This window comes from Crotalus tigris, unplaced genomic scaffold (assembly GCF_016545835.1).
Source record: "Crotalus tigris isolate CLP2741 ecotype Arizona unplaced genomic scaffold, ASM1654583v1 scf7180000023675.2660513, whole genome shotgun sequence".
In the NCBI taxonomy this organism is placed as follows: domain Eukaryota; kingdom Metazoa; phylum Chordata; class Lepidosauria; order Squamata; family Viperidae; genus Crotalus; species Crotalus tigris.
This window is the reverse complement of record NW_024100112.1, coordinates 2,291,868-2,310,117: the sequence shown is the minus strand read 5'-3', so window position 1 is coordinate 2,310,117 and position 18,250 is coordinate 2,291,868. Positions and strand designations below refer to the sequence as shown.

General features: G+C 35.8%; 1 protein-coding gene across 6 annotated transcripts in view; it reads left to right on the top strand.

Moving 5' to 3' along the window:
• The first annotated feature begins 3,410 nt into the window (after positions 1-3,410).
• Positions 3,411-18,250, top strand: part of WDR17 (WD repeat domain 17) — a 120,171-nt gene continuing 105,331 nt past the window's right edge. For 3 of the 6 annotated variants that reach the window (XM_039320644.1, XM_039320643.1, XM_039320646.1), the window contains exon 1: positions 3,412-3,800. The gene's annotated coding sequence lies outside the window, so the exon portion shown is untranslated. Of the gene's footprint in view, positions 3,801-18,250 lie in introns of all 6 variants that reach the window. The other 3 variants (XM_039320647.1, XM_039320645.1, XR_005553862.1) reach the window with 2 other exon arrangements.

Genomic DNA, 18,250 nt, shown 5'->3' with positions numbered 1-18,250 from the left:
TTCTTTCTCATGGATTAACTTCCTAAAATTTCTCTTTCTTATGAAGTGTTAATGAATTATGATTCATTTTATAATGAAGTGAGTAAATATGTAATTGTACAATAAACTCATTCTCTTTCTCCCTGATGGGTATAAGGTGCATTTCATTGTATGGCCTTCCATTTGCTCTTTACTATATCCTGCTATAATTAAAATATTGGCAATTCTCCACTAGTGCTTTCAATTCTATTCTGTAAAACTTCTGCTGTTAATTACCTGTTAACTATCCACTACCAAAGATATATTGTAGTTTTCTATTTTGTAGATCAATCTCAAGGAAGTTATTTTGTATATACTATGGTTTTGAATATGTACATCTATTGAAATATTTTTCATATCTGAACATTCCATTTCAATTACTTTGATGTAATCACAGTTTTGGTCACACTTACTTTTAATAGTATGCTATACATTCATTCAAAAGTTCCCTTAACTGTAGGAAAAGAGAACAAGCGACCTCTGCTGATCAAGTGATGGAGAATAACATCCAAAATTCATAAAAGGAACACCTTTATAATATTAGGTCATTGAACGTTATATAAAGTCACTACAGGGTTATAACAATAAGTTATCAGGCAAATTGTGAAGTGAGAAATTCTATCTATCAAAGAAAGGATGTATGGTATATATATCTCCTCTAGTCTTTCTTTCTGCACTCATTCAATCCTCTCCTCCTATTTTCTAGAAGTGGTGGCAGTGTTAGTCTGGGTATTCTACTTTGCAAACCCTAAAAACAAAGTGGAAAAATTGTTGCCATATTCCAAGCTGCCATGGATCTTGCAGTAACAAACAAACAAATAATTCACTCCTACTACTACGACTCAAGAGGAAAGTAAATCAAATGCACTCTATTGCAGGAAAAGCAAAGACTCATCTTATTGCACCTTTATAGAAATTATTGGATTATATTACAGTATAAGGTGCCTACTTTCTTGCTTTCCACTTTATGGAAAGATTATGATCCTTACCTATCATAAGCTAGGAAAGAGTTCATTTTTCATATATTTAAGTCTCATCATAGGGTACTTTTTTTATATTCCTTGCTATTTAACCTTTATACTTTGTCCCAGCATACAAACCACTATGAATATATACTACATATACAATTACACTCCAAGAATTTGGTGATATGATTTGTATTTTATAAAAAAATGTTTTTAATGAGCTGCACTTTCCTTTGAGACAGCTCAAGATAGGAAGCAAAAGCAAATAAACTTTGAAGGGAATTTTGAGAGTGTATCATGATACCACATGCACTTTAAGTTGCTGAGATGCAGGTAACAAATGTTGGATTGCAAAGCAGTCTATAGATTCCAGATTTCATAGAATATTGTGAGATTTTGCACTGCAGTATCAAGACATATGTTTCATTATATAACACACATTTCATCAAGAAGTAATGCCATATAGCCAAAATGGCTATTATTCATCCTAAATTAAAATTCATGATCCATTTTTTCATTTAGTTTCAGGGCTGCACTTAAAGTGAGATAACTGGATAAAACTGAATTAGTGATTTAAACCAAGCAAGAATATCTTGGCTTAGCATATTGTGTAAATCTTACTTTAGTGTGTCCTCTTTTTAGATTTTACTCTTTTCATTTGCATTATCCTTTTAGGAGTTCTATGACGCTCAAGCATGTACTTGCTGTGGAGTTACTCAACAAAATCTAATATCAGTGAAGAGTAACCAACATTTCCTATAATCATTATGGGACAAGCACCTTTATATAAACTATATGAAATGGTATTTTATGACAATTGTGTCCCAGCATTCCTGTAAGGAGTTCAGCATAACATGTATCAAGATTCCACCCAACCTTCTATACCCGGGTGTCAAACCATGTCATGTGACTTTTTTGCATTGCCAGAGTTGGGGTGGGCGCGGCCTCCATATGACGCAACCGGCCCACAGGCTGGCAGTTTGACATCCCTGTTCTATACTCTCAACAACAACTAGCTTGAGATATAATCATTTAGTTCCCTCAACCAATAAAACCACAATCACTTTGTTAAACAATCTAATTGACTGGATTTGTTCAAAACAACCATCTGCAAATCATGCTTTACTAACCTCATGCTGGGTTCACACTATTTCTGAAGTCAGATAAGCCGTATTATTATGTCACATGTGTGAATTAGGCTAGCAGTCAATCTTTAGATGGTTAGTGATGTTGGTAGTCAAGTGGAACTTGAACATAGCCCTCACTAATCCCAGTCTGATTATAGGATTAGGGATCAATATTTCAGGAGGACAAAGGATGGAAATTAATCAAGGAGAAAAGCAATCTATTGTAGAACTAAGGGCAAATTTCCTAACAGTGAGAACAATTAACCAGTGGAACAATTTGCCTCCAGAAGTTGTGGCTGCTCCATTACTGCAGGTTTTTAAGAAGAGAGAGAACAGCCATTTGTCTGAAATGGTATAGGGCAGGAGTGTAAAACTGCCGGCCCGTGGGCCGGATGCATAATGCGGAAGCCGCGCCCACCCCATTGCTGGCAATGGCAAAACCGTCCTGATACGTTGTGCAATGTCATGTGACATCACGAGTTTGACATGTCTGGTATAGAGTTTCCTGCTTGAGCAGGGGGTTAGACTAGAAGACCTCCAAGGTCCCTTCCAACTCTGTTATTTTTTATTTTATTTTCACCAGCTTTGGTACACTTAGGGAAAGGAAGCTGAGATAGACAGTGGGCTCTGGCCATGAATGCAAGGAGCAGGCCATCTAGTGGATTCTACAGACTATTCTTCTAGAACAGACCTGTCAAACTCGTGATGTCACGTGACGTCCCGTGATGTATTGGAACTGTTTTGCCATTGCCAACAATGGGGTAGGCACACTTCCACGAGACGTGTCCGGCACATGGACCAGCAGTTTGACACCTCTGTTCTAGAACCACTATTTTAGACACTTTTCTGGGATACATTTCTATGGCAAAGTTTAATTGAATCATAATGATTCATTATTGATAATAAATAAGTAAAGTAAACCTAGTAAACTGATCACATATCTTGGCAGGCTAAAATCTGACTGGCTAATTTGTGATTCGGTGTCCTATAAAAATATAATCCACAAATATAATTGCTATCATAGACCAATAGTTGAATTAATCCCTGTCACAGCATCTACCCAACTTGGCTTTTCTTGTTATTACTCGGATGGGAGAATAGCTGGAAAGCTATAAACTAAAACAGTCTCAGAAGGCAGTAAAGCAAACTGCATCTGGATCATGCAATAAAGCGTCACGATTTATTCACATAGGAACCAAACATGATTGGGAGGATTCTTATTAGAACTACCTCCAAGCAGGCAACAATGATTTTCAAAAGAAAGGCAAGGTCAATTAAAACCGCGCAAACTCAGAATGCTTCCCGGCGCTCAAACATTAAATCCAGAACCTCTGATACAATTTGCGCTACCCTAGGACCATTTTCCTTTCCGTTATTTGGCACTTTATTCCCACGCCACGCCTCTGATGTCCATCAAGATGATATCACCTGCTGTGAAGAAGCCTACAAACGGTTAGGTAGAGGCGGGCTCAGATCGTTGCCGGGGAAACGAGGATAGTTTTGTGCGACAGCTGCCTCTCCTTAGCAAGCCGTCTTTCTTCATCGCGTGCGGGTTGAATCGGGAGCCCCGGTGTGGCTGCCAATGCCTGTCTTCGGGCAGGTGGGAGCAGGCCGAGAGCAGAAATAGAGCCACGGCGATAAGAGGGAGACACAGGTGCAGGAGCGAAGCGGAAACAAGCAGCCATTGGAGGTACTCAGAAAAGCTGGGAGGGAGAGCGTATTTTGTTGCTCTTCTGCGGGTTCCTCTGATCTGGAACCCAACTTGAGGGGTGAAATCTTACTATCAATCATACTGGAGTTGGGAACTTCCTCATACATATCAGGGGAAAAAAAGATATAGTGAAAGCAACGTTCCTGCCATTTAATCGACAAGTAGTTTACAACTTTTAGTGGGGTAGTTAGATTAAAATATGTATCATGTAATGATGCTTCTTCATTTATTTTGGAGCATGTAGGAAATTATTATGACAAGCTTATACAATCATTATCTTGTTGGCCACAGGATAAAAGACTGAATTGTGCAAAGATTTCTGTGTATAAATGTTGTCGGGTTGTATATCATCCCTTAGTATTTTGGAGTATGCCAGGTTTAAAGAGGAATAAGTATGCATCTAAGATTTTTGTTGCATTAGTAAAGCTTTGTGCTCAAAGGCTCAGCATACTTGAGGAAAACATGAACTTGTTAGGATATTGTGACAAGAAACAGGAATCTCAAAACTAATGAATTACAGAATACATATTTATAAGTGTGCTGGTTAAGTATCAAGGTTTTTTTAACTGAAAAAAATATTTGCAATTCATCTGAAAGTTAAGGATAGTTTACTGAACCTGCTTCAGTTTTATTTATGATGTATAAGATTTAAACAATTTGGAACCAGTATATAGCATATGATGACCTTAGATAATTGTTTTTACTGTGTATGTTAAAAATTACAGATGCCATTTTGCAGTTGCTTGAGTACGATTTTGGTGGCTTCTATATTCTGCTGCCATAAGCATCTGCAGACAGAAAAGGAGGCAAGGAGTAAAATATACATCAAAACATCAAATTGCAAACTTGATTACTGAGGAATTTGTGTGAGATATTACAACTCAAATCTGAAAGGACAGAACTTGTGCTTTGGCATTTGGTATCATTGTGATCAGAATGAGACATATATCTAGAACATTCTCTCCTCTAAAGTTTATTAAATACCTAATAGGTATTTTAGATACTGCTGTAGACTTATGTCTTAACCCATAGTAGTGCCCTTATATAGCAAATGTGCCAAAATTATAGTTGTTCATATTTCTGTATGCTAATCTTCCTGCTAAATAAAACTAGCTTGATTCCAATCTTACAAAATATAACTATTTGATGGAGGTAAAACTATCCTAAATTAGGCTACAGAATATTCTGCCTCATCATAAGAAAAAAAATCCTCCAGAGCAGAAAACCTGGCATAAGCAACATGTATACAAAATACACTAGCCAATTTTGTCAATTAGCTATCCAAAATCCACACCCCAATCGTACCTATTTGTTTTTCATTACTACTTTAGTTTCATTCAAATATTGTACATTCTGATAGGAATATTTTATAAGTTAGGGCTGCTTTATTCTGGCTTTTGAAGCATATATCCTGTTTCATTTTTGGATTTGTTTATGAAAGTTTCCTTTTCTTAACATTTATTTACATAAGGTTCTGCACTGTAACAAGTCCTGAAGTAATGTAAACATTCTGAATTAAAGAAATTACATATTTGAAAATATTGATTATTTAGGAACTTTAGTCCATTGAAAGTTCAAGCTTCTGGATTCCTAAGATTTAATTCAACAAATTTGAGGAGAACTAAATGGAAAGAAATCATAGGCACATATCATTTGTTAGTTTTATGTAGAGCTAATAGCCTTTAACTTCCTCATATAGACTGCTAAAACTGTTATAATGGTATTAGCTGCTTGCTCTATATGTTTAAAAGCTGATTATACATGATTAAGCTCTAAAATAACTTTACATAGCCTATCTGCAGAAATATTGAACTTCAGTTTAAAACAGAGGTCCCCAACCTTTTTGGCACCAGGGACTGGTTTCATGGAAAATAATTTTTCTATGGATGGGGGAGGGGGAGTTTCAAGATGATTCAAGTGCATTTTCTAAATAAACAAACAAATAAATAATGCACTTTATTTCTATTATTGTATTAGATTAGACCAGTGACTTTCTGTTTGTAAGAAAATGGGAAGGAAAAGAGACAATCCTAAACTCAGCCTTACAGCAAAACTCTTCCTCATTGCAAGCTGGTTAGGAGCTCTTGGCTTGCAAACTTGGATAGCTGCACGAAGAAAGGAGGAACACACACACATACACCCCCCCATACACAAATACATCAAATTAAACCTCAAAAAACAGGCAGGATATTGCCAAAACACGAGGAAACTGGAGCATCAAAATAAAAGCAAAAAACTCCAATTGAAGTGCAACGGAGCCCAGTGCTCTTAGACAAGAGAGAGAATCCCTTAAGGTGAGAGGTAGCTTCTCCCTGCCCCCATTTGGACCCTGAGAAAGACACCCTCACACACACATATCTTGGAAGGGTTCTTCCTCTAATGAGGCTTTGGGGGAGCCCCCGGTTGCAAGCTGGGCTGGTGCACATTTGTCTTGCAAATGTGGAGAGTAGCAGAAAGGGAGCATGACCCCAGTTGGGGTCCAGGAGGGGTAGAGGAGGGAAGTGAGGAAGAAGAAGAGGAGGAAGAAGAAGAAGCAGGAGGAAGAGGGAGCAGGACCAGGAAGAGGAGGAGGGAGAGGAGGAAGGACGCGGAGCTCATACGTTGCAAACCAGTTGCAAGCGGAGCTGTCAGAGAACCTTGCACTAAGCAAGACAGCTTCTGTCCTGCCACTCTCCCGCCCCTGCCCAGACCCCTGCAGACTTGCTGCATTCCTAGAGGTGGAAGACATGCTTTTAGCGCACCTCCAGCTGTGCGGCCTGGTTCTAAGTGCCTGTGGCCGAGTCCTGGTCCACAGACCAGGGGTTAGGGACCTCTGGTTTAAAAAATAAAGGCATAATCTATACCAAGATTTGATAGAAACTGATCTTAAATAAAATTTTATATGTGTATAACATCTAAAATGCTTGTGATGTGAAGACTTATAATTCATATATAATTTAGGAGAAAAAACAGTTTTTATAATGTGGACAAATTTAAGCTGGGGAATTGCTTTCTTTTCATCTTACCTATCGGTGTCATTGGGATTTCTGGTCATATAAAGCAGAAATGCAAAATATGGGGTTTTGAGTTAAATATTCTATCACTATGCTGATACTATTTAAAGAAGTAAGCAGCTAGCATTAATAGTGGATTAGATTTGTTTTGTGTGTCTTACTTGAAGACAGTTATATTCAGAAGTTGAACTATATACTAGGAACAAATAGATTTTCCCACTTATTTGTCTTGGGATTTTGAATATGGGAAACAAGTTAAATTTGCTTAGACTATGGTAATGATTCTTTAAAAAGAAGTAAGTAACTATTTAGAGCAAACTAAACAGAACATGTGATAGACTTAGATCATTATATACTTAAAATATCAATACATGTATAATTTGTTTACAAGTTCAGTTGTTTATGCTCAGATTCTAAGAATTTTTTTTAGCAAGTAATTTCAGTAAAGTTCAAAAGTCAGAAGTCTAGTGCTTCATTCCTTAACACTGCTTTTAACACAAATTTGTATTTAAGTTGGAACAAGTCATTGCATATCAAGAATGAACAATAACAAACTTGTTTACAAAGTTTTTTTGTGAAGTTTAAACTTATAACTTTAAGTGTTACCCCTTAAAACTGAGTTAGTGGGGAAGCAGACTTCCACCAAGGATAGCCCAATTCAAGTAGAAACCATTATAATTCAATCTGTTACCACTCTGAAGACAAAGTGATCAAACTCAAAATGATAGAGAGTATTCTCTTTCCTTGATATGATGAAATGCGGAACCTGTGGCAATGCTTTTATGAACCACTGAAAAGAGGCTGTAGACTATATTAAAAATATACACCTACTTTGCGATATTCATGAAAACATTAGATGGCTTCAGTGCTTTATCAGATCAAGGAAAAAGAACATTGTTCACCATTTTGACTTGGATAACTTTGCCAGCCAGCTAACCAGCCACATTTTAAGTATTATAACAAGTTAGTTGTCTGTCAGAAACCAATTTAAGTGGGAAATAAGAGTTCTATAGTATTAGTAGTATATTTCCTAGAGTATAATTTTAGTATTTTTTATATACAAAGTCTTTTTCATAAGTTATTTGGTTTTCTGAGTACAGGTAATCCCTGAGTTACGAGTGTTCATTTAACGCTTATTCAAAGTTACATGATGAGAGCTCCCTAGTGCTTATGAGCAAGTCCCGAAGTTACAAATATTACAGCACCATGGCAGTTGTTTGCCTTTACGAGCGACCGCAGTGGCTCTGCAACATTCACCCTGGTTATTCCCTCCCTCCCCACCCCCGGTCCGGGTCTCCCTAGGCACCAGGCCTTCAATAATCACCCTGTGAAGATTGAGATCCTTTGCTTTCTTTGCTGCTCCAGGCCTTTGGTGCATTCGCAGAAAATGGAGGCCTAAAGTAACGCAAGATCATGCGAGATCAGTGGGGCGATATCTCACACTACTGATCTTGCATGATCAAATGGATTTGAGGCCAGGGAATGCTTCCATGCACCCCACGTGGCCCGATCCAGGCTCCAGAGGCCTTTTCCAGGCTGCTGTGGCCTGGATTTGAGTCTGGTGAACACTTCCACGCACCCCACATGGCCCGTCTGGGCTCCAGAGACCTTTTCCAGACCACTGTGGAATGGATTTGAGGCCGGCAAATGCTTCTGCAATCACCCCTTGGCCCGATTGGGCCTGCAAAAGGCCTCTGGAGCCTTTATCGGGCCATGGGGGGGTCACAGAAGCGTTCCTTGGCCTCAAATCCAGGCGGCAGCAGGAACAGCAGCAAAGAGGAATCGGATGTTTTCCAGATGAGTCTGATGCAGCAGGAAGGGAGGGGGAAGCATGCAGTATCTAAGCGGGTCGGGGAGGTCTTGGGGCCTGTTCCACTAGGCCCTCTATGGTCTTCCCCACCCTGAGATACCTCATGTTCGCTTAACGAGCCGTGTGAATTTTAATGATTGAGGAAGTGATCTCATACCTCGAACGAGATTCACTCTATGAGCTTTCGAGTAATGAGTGTAATGGGCAGGCTGCATTACACTCATAATTCGAGGACTACCTGTACTACGGCAGTAATTGTATCCATATTTCAAGTAAATAAGTTTTTAGTATACGGATGTCAAGATGGTAGACACTGCAAGAGATAAAAGAAGATGCTGCTATTGAAGCCACAGTATTGTCCAATGTTAAAGTTGGCCAGGTGGGTTCATTGGGACTTGGTTGGAGTGTATACTCACACTTACTGGGAAGACGATCCACTGGACTCAATAGGACAAACTCGGGTGGCATTTTATACAATCTAAGACAAGTATAATAGTAATGTTAGTTATAATTTAGTTCTCATATACTATTTAAATGCAATATCTTGATATTTATTTTATTTACATTTCATAAGGATTTACCTTGAGCTTGTTATAAAGCAGTTTATTTCACAGAATAGAGGATTATTTCTGTGTAGTGTCAGTAAATTTTCACACAGAATCCATGTTGCATTAGCATTATTCAAGTGTTTGGTAACCTAGTCATCATCTTTATTTTTACTATGGCTTGGATAACTTGTATTTCACATTGGTTTGATGAAGAAGATTGGTATGAGGAACAACAAAGAGTAAGGTGTTTTCTTCTATTTGTTTTTCAGTTGCTTTGCCTTTTGTCTCACTGCAGCTTTTTTGTTTTCTTGTGTATTCTGGGCATAATCTGCATTTTGCAATGCAGTGATTGGATCAGAAATATTTGAGAACTAAACCAGATCACAGTTTTGTTTTTGTTTTTCATTGCAGTAGAGTATGCTGGGGAAATAGTTAAGAAATGGTTGTATTTTCTGTGGTTACATATCTTAAGAATACAGTGTGTTTTTAAAATACCTGTTTTATTTAGACGGATGAAATTACATACAATATCTAAGAAGTAAATAAGAGGAGTTTATGGCTTAATGGATATTAAGCTTGTTTACAAAATTTTACTGATGGTATTTTGAAGGCTGCTTTATTCTTTAACAGTATTTTACTATAAGAAATACCGTTGCTATGGCAATCTTTGTACAAAGGAAAACATTTAAAAGATAATGCACACTTTCATTTTATTATATTAAGTGATATTATCATTTTTATAAGTTTAAAATAAGGCAAATGTTTTCAGATAGTAAAGAGAAATCTGCATTTTGGTGCACTGGGGCATGTGTGATTGTGAATTGCATATATAATACTGCACATGTTGCTGAAAGGTGTGTCTGAAGACCCTTCTGTTAATATAACCTGTCTCACATCTGTGTGTTTATTTTGAAAAAATAAAAGAAACAAAAGAAATAGGAAACAATTTAATAAATAATGGAAAAAAAACTTAAATTCTATTCATTAATATTTTCATCAATTCTCTTCCTAGCAGTCTTTTTTTTATAGAGCTTATGGAAAGCATTATCAAGATGCTCCTGCTATCTTTCATTTAGATAGTGAGGAGAGGCTTTTTAACCCCAGCAAGGTGGTATCATTATTTGACTTCAAATCACAATCTGGGTAGTTGAATGAATCAGATGGAGACATGATTGGTATGAACAGGCAAAAAATATTCAGTTTTTTTTCTCTCATTATAAACAATGTAATATATTCACCTGCTTCTATGTGCTGTGTACATAGATGGGTAAGATGGGCATTACTCACTAAGGAATTCAAGCCTAAACTTTGGTGTGCAATGCCTTATAGTGTGATCTTGAGGAAAGAAGTTGAAACAGTTTATGTCCAGGATGTGAGGGGTCTGTAAATATTTTCACAGTCCTCTTTCTGGCTCATGCAATATACAGGTCCTCAATGGAAGGCAGGCTGGTAGCAATTGTTTTTTCTGCAGTTCTAACTATTCGTTGAAGTCTATGTCTGTCTTGTTTGGTTGCAGATCCAAACCAGACAGTTATAGAGATACAAATGACAGACTCAATCCTTCCTTTGTAGAACTGTATCAGCAGTTCCTTGGGCAGTCTGAGCTTTCTGAGTTGGAAGAACAGGAAGAACAATCTTTTTTGTGCTTTTTTGATGACATTTTTCATGTTAGGTGACCATTTTAAATCTTGAGATATATAGAACCTAGAAACTTGAAGGTCTCTACTGTTGATACTGTGTTCTTTAGTATTGTAAGAGATGGTAGAATAGGAGGCCTTTTCCTAAAATCTACTATCATTTCTATAGTTTTGAGTGCGTTCAGTACAAGATTTTTCCAGATGCACCACAAGGCATCAACTTCCCATCCCAGCACAGATTCACCATTGTCTCAAATGAGACCAATCACTGTTGTATCATCTGCAAACATCAATACTTTAACAGAGGGATCCTTTGAGATGCAATCAGTGTTATATAAAGAGAAGAGAAGTCGAGAGAGCCCTGGGGGCCCCTGTGCTAGGTATCTAATGTGATTTTGCCTAGCTTCACCTGCTGCTTCCTGGAATGATGGTATTGAATGGCGAGCTGAAGTCTACAAAAAAGACCTTTGCATAGGTCCTTGGAGATTCAATATTTGCTAGTTTGTGTAAGTTTCACTTTTTGTTGTTGTTACTTGCGAAGTCATGTCCGACCCATCGCGACCCCATGGACAATGTTCCTCCAGGTCTTCCTGTCCTCTACCATCTTCTGGAGTCCATTTAAGTTCACACCTACTGCTTCAGTGACTCCATCCAGCCATCTCATTCTCTGTCGTCCCCTTCTTCTATTGCCCTCAATCTTTCCCAGCATTAGGCCCTTATCCAATGAGTAAGTTTCACTTACACTACTATAAAATAAATTTTTGTTGTTTGGGGGTACAATTCAAGATTATTATTAATAATAAAAGTTCATAGAATTTAAAAGGCTTGAATCCTGGTTAATTTTCAGAACATATAGAATGTGTCTGTCTATTATGAAACGGGAGAAATCATGCTGCAAGTTTTTCTTTATTGGAAGATGAATAATCTGAGTCTGGAATAAGCCATCTCTGTGGTGGCTGCTACTAATAAATATTCATATAATAAGTTAAATATCGGTCTTCTTTCAAATGACCTGTCCTGCATTTTACTGTTCTGCTGTTATTGCTTAATTCAAATAAAGCCCATATTATTTCCTATTTAGGGTAGTAAGTGAATTTTGCATTTTTTTTGCCTTGGAACACCTAGCAGATAAAAGGGAAATGGAAAATGGAAAAACTTACCTAGCATGGTGAACTGGACTTCCATTGTGGAGGAAAGAGGGGAAAACGTGCTCCTTTTCCACATCATATCACACCAAAATAAGAGTATGGCCTATCTACTAACTGGGTAATTTGTGAACTTCTCATAAGGGAAGAAATGTAAAAAAGTCTCACAGTGCTTGATTTGTTAGACTGAAGCATTGATTCCTTGTTAGAATGCAGTACTTTCAATTTAATAGGAATACTTTCCAGTTTGGTAGATCAGGAATTTGCTATGGTTCTGTTTAAGTTACTTTTGTTTTAATCCTTTGAAGCAAGTGTGTTATACTCTAGTCTTAAGACATTTTAAAAAAAATTCGTTGTGATTATTTTAACTTTAATAAATTGTCTGCTTTATACATTAAAATTATGTCAAAACTGTTAACTTTACCCATCTGTTCCAGATCACATGAACAACTGATAATCCATTGTCAAGAATTACTCATGCACTTCTGAGATTACATTGTTTTATTAAAGGCATGGGTCCTAGTTCTGAGAAGATATGCTTGGTAGCCTTTGATATAGTGGAGTGAATTATAAGCAGAGTGAATATTTTATGTAAAAAATGTTCTGGCATGAGAAATTGAAGAGTCAAAAAAGATCTCTGGCTAAAATCACCAAATACCAGAGCTTGTCAGAATAAATAATATATTGTTGTACAGCTTGGATCAGTTTAAAGCAGATCTATATGATAGTATATACTGTGCAGAAATAATAACTATATTTTGAATATTGTTCATATTAAAAATGTCCAAAGTAGTTCCCTTAATGAACTAACAACAGTTTTTAACATCAAATAAACAGCTAATATGAGATAGTATTCTTTCCTTTTGACAAAAAGATGAATTCATGGAGAATTTGATAAAGAGTACGGTACTTCATTGAAAACATGGTAAAATTGTAACATAGAACACAATATTACAATCTCTGTATATGATTAGACATATTCTAGTAGCCAGTTACAGTTTGCAATTAACTACTACATGTTTAATTTTTAAAAAGACATAACATTTCTCTAGGCAAGGCAGACATTTTTACTAATAATATTGCAATAGTGGTATATGAAGTTAAAGTGTAATTTTGGAAATAAAGCAAAAATTGTCATTCTAAAAAGTCACACTTGCTCATTGAAATGGTATGTCTCAGAGAACCAATAGTTCCCAGGCTATTGATATGGCTTGCCTGTACTTCACAAACACGTGCACTTTTCTTTAGCATCTTCTTTAGTAAGTCAGTATTATTACAATTTATGCTAGAATTAATATCTTCAACAAGTAAGATGCTTTTGATTTTATAGCCAAACTGAGACTGCATATCTGGAATCTTCAGGGTTTTAGAAAGGAAGTAGAAATCCTTAAATGGCTTACATAAAACATCTATATGAAGGTAGGAGTAACTTAGTCAATTAGCAATAAAATTTTATCATACCAGTTCGTTTTATTAAAACATATCTACATAAGAAATTTGAAATAACTTTTATAGTTTTATTACTTTTCTTTATTTAGGAAACAAGGAGGCCTTAACATATTACTACTACTGATGCTATATTTTTTCCCCTCTTTTTCTTTTTCATTTTCTTGGTATAAAAATGTCCTTTTATCAGTTTTGTATTTATGTGTTAGTGTAGCAAAATACTTATTAATATATGCAACTCTACAGATAACACAAAATATTTATCCGAAAATATTTATCTGAATTACTGAGGTTCAGTTTATAAGACTGATTCCTGTTATTTCAAAATGATTTATGCAATTGTTTTTGTTTTTTATTGAAAATTTTTAAAAACTTTTACAAAGACAAAAAAAAACAATAACAACAACAAAAAAAAAACCAAAACAATACAACCCTCCCCCAACCCCTCCCAAACCACCCCCTCTCTCCCCCCCCGGAGCTTCCCAGAGCAGAATATAGGCTTAATTAAAAGAAATTAACAAAATTATAAGATAATTAAAAATAAAATATATGTGAAAAAAGAATTATAAACCTTAAAAAGAAAAAATATTTAAAAAAGAAAAGCAAAGAAAAGAAAAAGAAAAAGTAGAATTTTTATACAAGTTATAAAAAAGCTAAATGATATTTTTTCATATCCAATTTAAATTGTATAAAATTTATCCATTTTTCCCATACAGCAAAAAATTTCTCTTGTGTTTGCTCTTTTAAGAAAGCCGAAATCTTTGCCATTTCCGCCAAGTAAGATACTTTAAAAAACCACTCTTGCAAAGTAGGTAAAGATTCCTTCTTCCAGTATTGACCTACTAACAGCCTTGCGGCTGTAATCAAATTCAACATCAATATAACCTCCTTAGCATCACAATCAGTAACAATACCAAGCAAAAACAATTGTGGAGTAAATTTTACCCTCTTTCTAAAAATTCTCTGAATGTTCCACCATATCTTAATCCAAAAAGCTTTTATATTTTTACACGACCACCAAATATGATAATAAGTGGCATCCAGGCAGCCACATCTCCAACATTTAGGCTGTAAGTCAGGATACATGAGAGACATCTTTTGTGGATCAAGGTGCCATCTGTAAAACATTTTATAAAAATTCTCCCTTAAATTCTGGGCTTGTGTAAACTTAACATTTCCCACCCAGATAGTTTCCCAGGTATCCAGTAGAACTGGTTCACCAAAATTCTGCGCCCATATAATCATACAGTCTTTAATTAATTCTGATTCTGAATCCAGTTCCACTAGCACCCCATAAATTCTCTTGATGTGAGTTTGTCTTTGATCCTTTACTTGCTTAAAAAGATTTCATCTTCTCTAAGCAGGCCTAGATTACGGTTCATCTTCCATCTATCTACTAATTGTCTATATTGAAACCAAGAATAGGTAATATTTTCATGTACTAGATCTTCCAAAGATTTTAACTGCCAATTTTGACCATCCCATCTAAGTAATTGTGTATAAGACACCGTATCCATTTTAACACCTCTCTTTATCCCCTCTATCGCATGCCAAGGTATAGCCCATAATGGTATTTTAAAATCACTTTTATAATATTTCCTCCAAACCCTAAGTAAAGAAATCCTTATAATATGAGATTTAAAGGCCCAATCCACTTTTTTATTAAATATTAAATAGGCATGCCAACCAAAAAGTAAATCCCATCCCTCCAAATGGAGTATCTCTAAATTTGTTAAATTTACCCAATCACTAATTAATGTTAAAACCACAGCATCATAATATAATTTCAAATTCGGTACCTTGAGTCCACCTCTCTCACGGAAGTCCTGCATAATTTTAAACTTTACCCTTGGTTTTTTCCCTGCCCAAATAAATTTATTAATGCCTTTCTGCCATTCATTTAAATTAACCTCATTCTTTAAAATCGGTAACATTTGAAATAAAAAGAGAAATTTTGGCAGGACATTCATTTTAATCACTGCAATTCTTCCCATGAGAGATAACTGTAAGTTCTCCCAATTTTTCAAGTCTTTTTGTACCCTGACCCACAACCTTTCATAGTTATTCTTAAACAATTTTACATTAGAAACAGATAAAATAACCCCCAGATATTTTATCTTATCAACAATTTCAAAACCAGTCAAATTAGCCAAAATCTGTTTATCACAAGTAGTCATATTTTTAGATAATATTTTAGTCTTATTATTATTAATTTTGAAACCCGAAACTAATCCATATTGATATATCAACTGTAATAACTTCACTACAGAATAAGTAGGTTGAGACAAAGTAACCACCAAGTCATCTGCAAAAGCTCTTAACTTATATTCTTTTTTGTTAACTTCTATTCCTCTTATTTCCTGCGACTCTCGGATTTTAATCAACAAAATTTCCAATGTTAAAACAAACAGCAACGGTGACAAAGGACATCCCTGTCTAGTACCTTTTTCTATTATAAAAACCTCTGACAAACCCCCATTAACAATAAGTTGTGCCGTTTGTTTTTGATATATAGCAGTAAGAGCTTGTAATATTTTTTCTCCAAAATTCATCTCCTCAATTGCTCTTAACATAAAATGCCAGTTCAATTGATCAAAAGCTTTTTCAGCATCTAAAAATATCAGCCCTGCAGGGACTTGGTTGTTCTTATCTAAATATTCTAATATATTAATAATTTGTCTAACATTATTTTTCATGTACCTGCCAGTTATAAAACCCGATTGGTCCTTATGTATAAGCTGATGCACAACCGTCATAAGCCTATTAGCTAAAATTTTTGCGAAAATCTTATAATCTACATTTAAAAGAGATATAGGTCTATAATTCTTTGGTAAAGTAAGATCTTGATCCTCTTTTGGAATCAAGGATATGAAAGCACTGCGCCATGACGGAGGAATCTCTGAACCCTGCAATATGTTATTAAAAAGCTCACCTAAAGGTTGAATCATCTCTTCTACTAAAGTTTTATAATAAATAGGTGTCAAACCATCCGTACCTGGCGCTTTACCTAATTTTAATTGCTTAATAACTGTCACAATTTCCTCATTAGTAATTGGACCATTAATTTCTTGCTTCTGATCTTCTGTCAATTTAGGAAAGTTAGCCTCCCTTAAATATTTATTTATATCTAAAATTTGTACATTAGTAGTCTTATATAATTTTTGATAATAATCTAAAAAAGATTTCTTAATCAATTCCTTCTGATACACTAATTTACCATTATAATTTATTTTATCTATTATTCTCTGTCTCTGTTTCTTTCTTAATTGATAGGCCAACCATCTCCCTGGTTTATTGGCATTACAAAATGTATTTTGTTTCATAAACAAAAAATTAGTTGCAGATTGATCAGCCATCAACATGTTAAATTGTGTTCTTAAGAACTTTATAGATTCCTTAACTTTTTCATCTGAAGGATTTAAAATCAAAAACTTTTCTTTTGATTTAATCTCATCTTCCAGTTCCTTACGCTTCTGAGTCTGCTTTTGTCTATGAACATTGTTCATTTTTATCAAAATCCCACGCATAAAAGCTTTACCTGCATCCCATACCATTGATGTTGATGTCCCCTTATACATATTCAAAACAAAATAATCCTTTAAACACTTCTTTAACTTTTGAACATTCTTTTCTTGTCTAAATAAGTTCTCATTCACCCTCCAGGATCTCCTCTCCTCTTTTTCATAAATCAGCTCCATCCAAACTGGACTATGATCCGTCAATGACCTAGGAAAAATTTTTACATTCTTTACCCTATTATATAAGTCAGTTGTAATAAAAAAAAATCAATTCTTGAAAGAGATTGATGTCTATCTGAAAAAAAGGTAAAGTCTCTCTCCTCTTGGTTATGTTCACGCCAATAGTCTCTCAATTCCCAGTCCTCTTTCAGATCAAAAAAGGCTTTAGGTAATTTAGCCTGTTTAGAAAGGGTAGAAGAACCTTTTTTGTCCCTTTGTGTATCTAAAACACCATTCCAATCCCCCATTAATATCACAGATCTATAGTCCAGCGAAATTATTTTCTGATGTAACAGTTTATAAAATTGTTCTTGTTGCTGATTTGGTGCGTACAATCCCACTACAAGTATTTTCTTACCATATAAACCAAGTTCAATCATTACATATCATCCTTGAGGATCTGATTCTACCAGACAAACTGGTAGATTTTGCTTAACATAAATAACCACTCCCCCTTTTTTCCCAGGGGCAGGAGATACAAAATGAGATCCCAAACGAACATTAGCTAAATATTTTTGATCTTTAAGTAAAATATGAGTTTCCTGCAAACAGATAATATCATTGTTATGTTGCTTTAAATAATGAAAGATTTTCTTTCTTTTCTGAGGGTAGTTAAGGCCGTTAACATTCCAGGTCAGGAACTTTGCCATCTCCCTTAACCAGGAGCCTGGAGAAGACTGCCTGAAGATCTGCCATTGATGAATGTGTTGCAGAACTCTTGGGTCTTGCTCCTCCCACCGGCAATGAAGCACTTTCATAAGAAGATTCTTTGACTTCTTTCTTCTGTTGTTCCTTTTCCTTGCGTCTGTGTGCTGCACGGGTCATCCTCTGCTCTTTAACCTCTGTTTGACGTTGCCATTCCACTTGTGACTTCCCAGCAGAAATCAGACCTAATCCTTCAGATTGCTGTTCCACCTCTTTGCCGCCCGAAGATTTCTGGATCATAGATAAAGATGAGCCTGCTCCCAGGACCATATTATAAAACTCTTTGGCTTTAGCAACCGTGTTAAGCCTATAACGCATCCCCGCATGGCTCAAAACAATACCCGTCGGAATCTCCCATCTGAATGACATTGATCTTGCTTTAAGTTCATTAGCTAAAAAAGCAAAGTC